Source organism: Triticum aestivum, chromosome 2B (assembly GCF_018294505.1).
Source record: "Triticum aestivum cultivar Chinese Spring chromosome 2B, IWGSC CS RefSeq v2.1, whole genome shotgun sequence".
Classification (NCBI taxonomy): Eukaryota; Viridiplantae; Streptophyta; class Magnoliopsida; order Poales; family Poaceae; genus Triticum; species Triticum aestivum.
In genome coordinates this window covers 749,439,405-749,445,122 of record NC_057798.1, presented here as the reverse complement: position 1 = coordinate 749,445,122, position 5,718 = coordinate 749,439,405, and the positions used below count along the sequence as shown (strand labels likewise).

The window sequence follows — 5,718 nt, the reverse complement described above, 5'->3', positions numbered from 1 at the left end:
CCCTCTAGTCACCTGTGTGCAAAGCACGGCGGTAAAACCAGTCTCGCGTAAGCGTACGCGTAATGTCGGTCCGGGCCGCTTCATCCAACAATACCGCCGAACCAAAGTATGACATGCTGGTAAGCAGTATGACTTATATCGCCCACAACTCACTTGTGTTCTACTCGTGCATATAACATCAACGCATAAAACCTAGGCTCGGATGCCACTGTTGGGGAACGTAGTAATTTCAAAAAAATTCCTACGTACACGCAAGATCATGGTGATGGCATAGCAACGAGAGGAGAGAGTGTTGTCCACGTACCCTCGTAGACCATAAGCGGAAGCGTTATGACAACGCGGTTGATGTAGTCATACGTTTTCACGATCCGACCGATCCAAGCACCGAACGTACGACACCTCCGAGTTCAGCACACGTTCAGCTCGATGATGATCCCCGGGCTCCGATCCAGCAAAGCTTCGGGGATGAGTTCCGTCAGCACGACGGCATGGTGACGATGATGATGCTCTACCGGCGCAGGGCTTCGCCTAAACTCCGCGACGATATGACCGAGGTGGAATATGGTGGAGGGGGGCACCGCACACGGCTAAGGAATGATCCGTAGATCAACTTGTGTGTCTATGGGGTGCCCCCCGCCCCCGTATATAAAGGAGCCATGGGGGAGGAGGCGGCCGGCCAAGGAGGGCGCACCAAGGGGGTAGTCCTACTCCCATCGGGAATAGGACTCCCTTCTTTCCTAGTTGGAATAGGAGAAGGGGGGAAAGAGGAGGAAGAGGGGAAGGAAAGGGGGGGCGCCGCCCCCCTTCCCTTGTCCTATTCGGACTAGGAAGGGGAGGGGCGCGCGGCCCCCTCCTGCTTCCTTCCCTCTTCTGCCTCGAGGCCCATGTAGGCCCAATAACCCCCCGGGGGGGTTCCGGTAACCTCCCGGTACTCCGGTAAAATGCCGATTTCACCCGGAACGATTCTGATGTCCAAATATAGGCTTCCAATATATCGATCTTTATGTCTCGACCATTTCGAGACTCCTCGTTACGTCCGTGATCACATCCGGGACTCCGAACAAACTTCGGTACATCAAAACTTATAAACTCATAATAAAACTGTCATCGTAACGTTAAGCGTGCGGACCCTACGGGTTCGAGAACTATGTAGACATGACCTAGAACTATTCTCGGTCAATAACCAATAGCGGAACCTGGATGCCCATATTGGTTCCTACATATTCTACGAAGATCTTTATCAGTCAAACCGCATAACAACATACGTTGTTCCCTTTGTCATCGGTATGTTACTTGCCCGAGATTTTATCGTCGGTATCCAATACCTAGTTCAATCTCGTTACCGGCAAGTCTCTTTACTCGTTCCGTAATGCATCATTCCGTAACTAACTCATTAGCTACATTGCTTGCAAGGCTTATAGTGATGTGCATTACCGAGAGGGCCCAGAGATACCTCTCCGACAATCGGAGTGACAAAACCTAATCTCGAAATACACCAACCCAACATGTACCTTTGGAGACACCTGTAGTACTCCTTTATAATCACCCAGTTACGTTGTGACGTTTGGTAGCACCCAAAGTGTTCCTCCGGTAAACGGGAGTTGCATAATCTCATAGTTACAGGAACATGTATAAGTCATGAAGAAAGCAATAGCAACATACTAAACGATCAAGTGCTAAGCTAACGGAATGGGTCAAGTCAATCACATCATTCTTCTAATGACGTGATCCTATTAATCAAATGACAACACATGTCTATGGTTAGGAAACATAACCATCTTTGATTAATGAGCTAGTCAAGTAGAGGCATACTAGTGACACTATGTTTGTCTATGTATTCACACATGTATTATGTTTCCGGTTAATACAATTCTAGCATGAATAATAAACATTTATCATGATATAAGGAAATAAATAATAACTTTATTATTGCCTCTAGGGCATATTTCCTTCAATGATATAGTTAAGTTTCATTGTAAATGCTTTGAAATAGCACGTACCAGAGTGATTATTAGTTCTGAACTTCTGATGAAGAAAGGTCAAAAGGAAATAACTATTACTACATAAAAGACATGTATCAGGTAGTCTGGGAGAAATAGAAGTGATGATATAGTAAAGTTCCAATGTAGGTTTCCTACTTTTACTACATACTCCCTCCGTCCCAAAAAATTTATGTTAGATTTGTCTAAATACGGATGCATCAAGTCATATTTTAGTATTAGGTACATCCATATCTAGACAATCTAACACAAGAATTTTGGGACGGAGGGAGTATATAAAAACCACATATCAGGGAGTAGTAAAAGTGATGATATAGTTAAGCTCCAATGTAGGTTTCCTTTCTTCCTAACTTCTACTGAGTGCACCAGTACAGCATATTATGTAAAGGTGTGAAATGCTTAAGCATTCCTGCCATAGTAGGACAATTACGAGTTCTGTTACACTTTCAGTCAGCCGGCGTTAGCATACCTTCCACATGCAACAAAACCACATATCACAACCAGAGGTTTTCAGAGGTCTGGCAAACAGAACATGTAGGATTTGTAGGAGCCTCAGACAGCTTCTGACAGAACTGACAAACCTGAAATGGAAACAACAATAAATAAAGGCAAACTACAATGGAACCCAATACACAGACAATTTAACGCTACACATACATGTGGTTATAGTGTTGGAAACTTGGAATGAATGTTTGCGTTTGCAATTTTATGATCTAGTCAAAAGTGAAAGTCAATATGTATCTTGGATAATTAGATTCAAACAGCTGGCAACAACATTCAATACTTTATACCGGGTAAAAATATATTCATATGAGCACTAGACACAAGGTTTAATATTTAAGCCAATATGTATCGTAGATAATTAGATTCAAACAGTTGGTGTGAACATTCAATACTCTATACCGAGTGAAATTTATTCATATGAGCAACAGACACAAAGTTTAATATTTAACACTGCAAATACCCCTGAACCTGAGTAGGTTCCGAGTGTCCAAGAGTACAAAAAAAGCCCAACGTGTGATATCAGTCACCAGATGACTGCACATTCGACATTGCTGTGGAATTCTTGTTACTTCACTAAATAGTCGTACTGAAGAATATTAAAAGTAAGTGAACACATGAGAAGATTTATATAAAATGAGTAATGGCAACCCAGATGTAGTGTAAAGACAAAATAAGAAAAGATGACTTCCATCTGAAACAAAGTGATTCCGAGTTTCCCCGTTAGCACGCAATGAAACAGTGATTAAGAAGATCCTTCCTTACCGGACAAGATGAACTGACCCACATTGAAACGCATGAACACTGGAAAGAATGGTCACAATTAGTAGCCCCAATTCCGCTGATGTCTTGATCCAACCTTTCTGTATCACACACAAAAGATAGTCAAGGGACAGACTGGTCATGTAATACCTTATACTAGACACATGACTAAAGTGACGAGCAAAAAATTCTAAAAATTGAAGATGAGGAAATGGAATATTGGTAGATCTAATTAAATGATTTCCAAAATGTAGCCAGAAAACAAGTGGGTGTATCTGTGGATGGTTACAGTTAAACAACAGAAATGATGCATAAGCCATAATATTTTACCCCACAGACACAGTTCTGCGGTTCGATAGAAACTACATGGTAGCTTAAAAGGTTGCCTCCAGAAGCTGTCTGTAAGAGAGACAGCATCAAAATTGATTTGCCTAATATTGTGGGCTGCCCTTAAAATAAGGTAATCTGGATTTTGTGAGGGTAAAAACTCCACAGAGATGTAAATTTCATGTTTGTAGATGGTGTTTCTGGGAAATAAAAGTACCTAATCTTTTTATTAGATTATTACAACTGGGGTTTTCTCCAGCAATGCAACCATAATCAGAAGTACACTTTGCACGAAGTTCATATCCAATGTTAACACAATACTAGCTTGTGTGTATGCCTAAAAGGAGCTAACCTATGCAAACAGGACAAGTCGGAAGCTCGGTAGATCCAACCGGTGGGATGACGGCCAACTCAGTGGATGATGTGTTCTGCACAGCAACTATAAACAGAACATGGCACACTTCCACCGCACCATGGACAACAAGCATTTCCCAAATTTAGCAGCAGCATTGCACAAGATTGATAAACCAACCAACACCTAATTGATAGCATTCGAAAAATATATTTTTTGCGAATAAGCATTCGAAAAATATTAATATCATGTAAAAATATGTTGGTGTAATTTAACTAAAATGTTTCGCATGATTCAAAAAATCGTTCATGACATTAAAAAATGTTTACATGATCCAGAAAAATGTTTTTTGACATTTAAAAATATAACTATATAATTTACAAATATTTCATACCATTCAAAAAAATGTACGTCATATTTCAAAAATTGTTCATACATGTAAAAATATATCCATGAAATTTAAAAAATATGTAAAAAATGGCCTTGTAATATAGAAAAGGTTTCATACCATTAAAAAATTACGATGTGTGTTTTTGAAAATGTTTAACATTTACTCAAAAAAAGTACAAACATGAATTTGTAAAAATGGTCATCATGTATTTAAAAACATATTCAACGTGCATAAAAAATCTTATGCTTGTATTCCGAAAGAAAAATGTATAACCTGTACTGGAAAAATCAGGGGCGGACCTAGAGAGAAAAATGGCCCGGTGTCCTAGCATATGATCACTTATATTTTTTAACTTAAAGATGGGGTGTCACACGCTACATTTTGCAAGAAATTTACAAAAAAAAAAACATCTTGCACCCGGTGTCCTGTGCACCTGGGTCGCTCAACTTGGGTACACCTCTGGAAAAAATTAGACATGTGGTTGAAAATAAGTTTAAAAATAGCGGAAAAAACTATATAACACAACACATAGACACAAACGGAAGGTTCTAAAAACCGTTCCGAGCCGATCCATAGAACCTTTTCTAAAACCGCTTGATGGGCTCGCCGACTAAGGCGAGGGCGCATCCATCCCCAGAGGTGAGAGATGGATGATCCTCTCTTTTTAGAACGGATTTTTTTTAGAATGGTTATTTGACTTCTTTCACATGACACCTCTTGAATGTTGCATAGCTGCTACCATTTTTTCGGTTTTCTGCCGCCGCCATCACCATCTGAGAAATTTAGGCCCCCTTGCCTCCGGTTGCCATCTTGGCACTGAGAGGTCGGGGGACCTCGGATCTTCAAGACCTCTATGTTTTTCGCATCGTCTAGTGATCATCACATTTTTGTGAGAATAAATTTCATCTCGTTCTTTTGGCGGTGCCATGAAATTAGAGAGTTTTCTGTTCTTGCGGATCCGATTATTCAGATCTGAGGAGTTTATGTTGTTGTGTCAAGCCTTTTTTGTTGGTCTGATTCTTTGTGAATGTGAAATATTTCATCGACACCATGGTGAAGATATAGTGATTCGACGGCCTGCACTTCTAGGGGATCATCCCCAGCCCAAGTACGTTCATCGATCAAGGCTTCCCATCTTTTCGGATGGGCGACTTAAGGCGCTTTCAAAAACCATTATTGATAATGTTCGTGTGGGTGATAGATGACAACATCGTTGCTCCAGTCCAACTGCGGCATCTTTACCGAAGTCTTTGGAGTATTTCTTCGAGCAAAAATTGACACCGTGAACAAGGTGTTTTCAAGAGATTTCATTGTAATTCTTAGTCATAGTCATAGGAATTACTTTGTATTTTCTTGGATCTTAGGTCCAAATCAGTAATTGTTAT

The 5,718-nt window shown here is 40.6% G+C and overlaps 1 long non-coding RNA gene across 1 annotated transcript; it reads right to left on the bottom strand.

Moving 5' to 3' along the window:
• Positions 1–2,499: 2,499 nt before the first annotated feature.
• LOC123042432 (uncharacterized) lies at positions 2,500–4,050 on the bottom strand. The gene is made up of 3 exons (XR_006418789.1): positions 3,943–4,050; positions 3,267–3,364; positions 2,500–2,581 (listed from the first exon to the last, which is right to left on the bottom strand). It is a non-coding gene; the product is annotated as an uncharacterized lncRNA (long non-coding RNA).
• Positions 4,051–5,718: the final 1,668 nt, after the last annotated feature.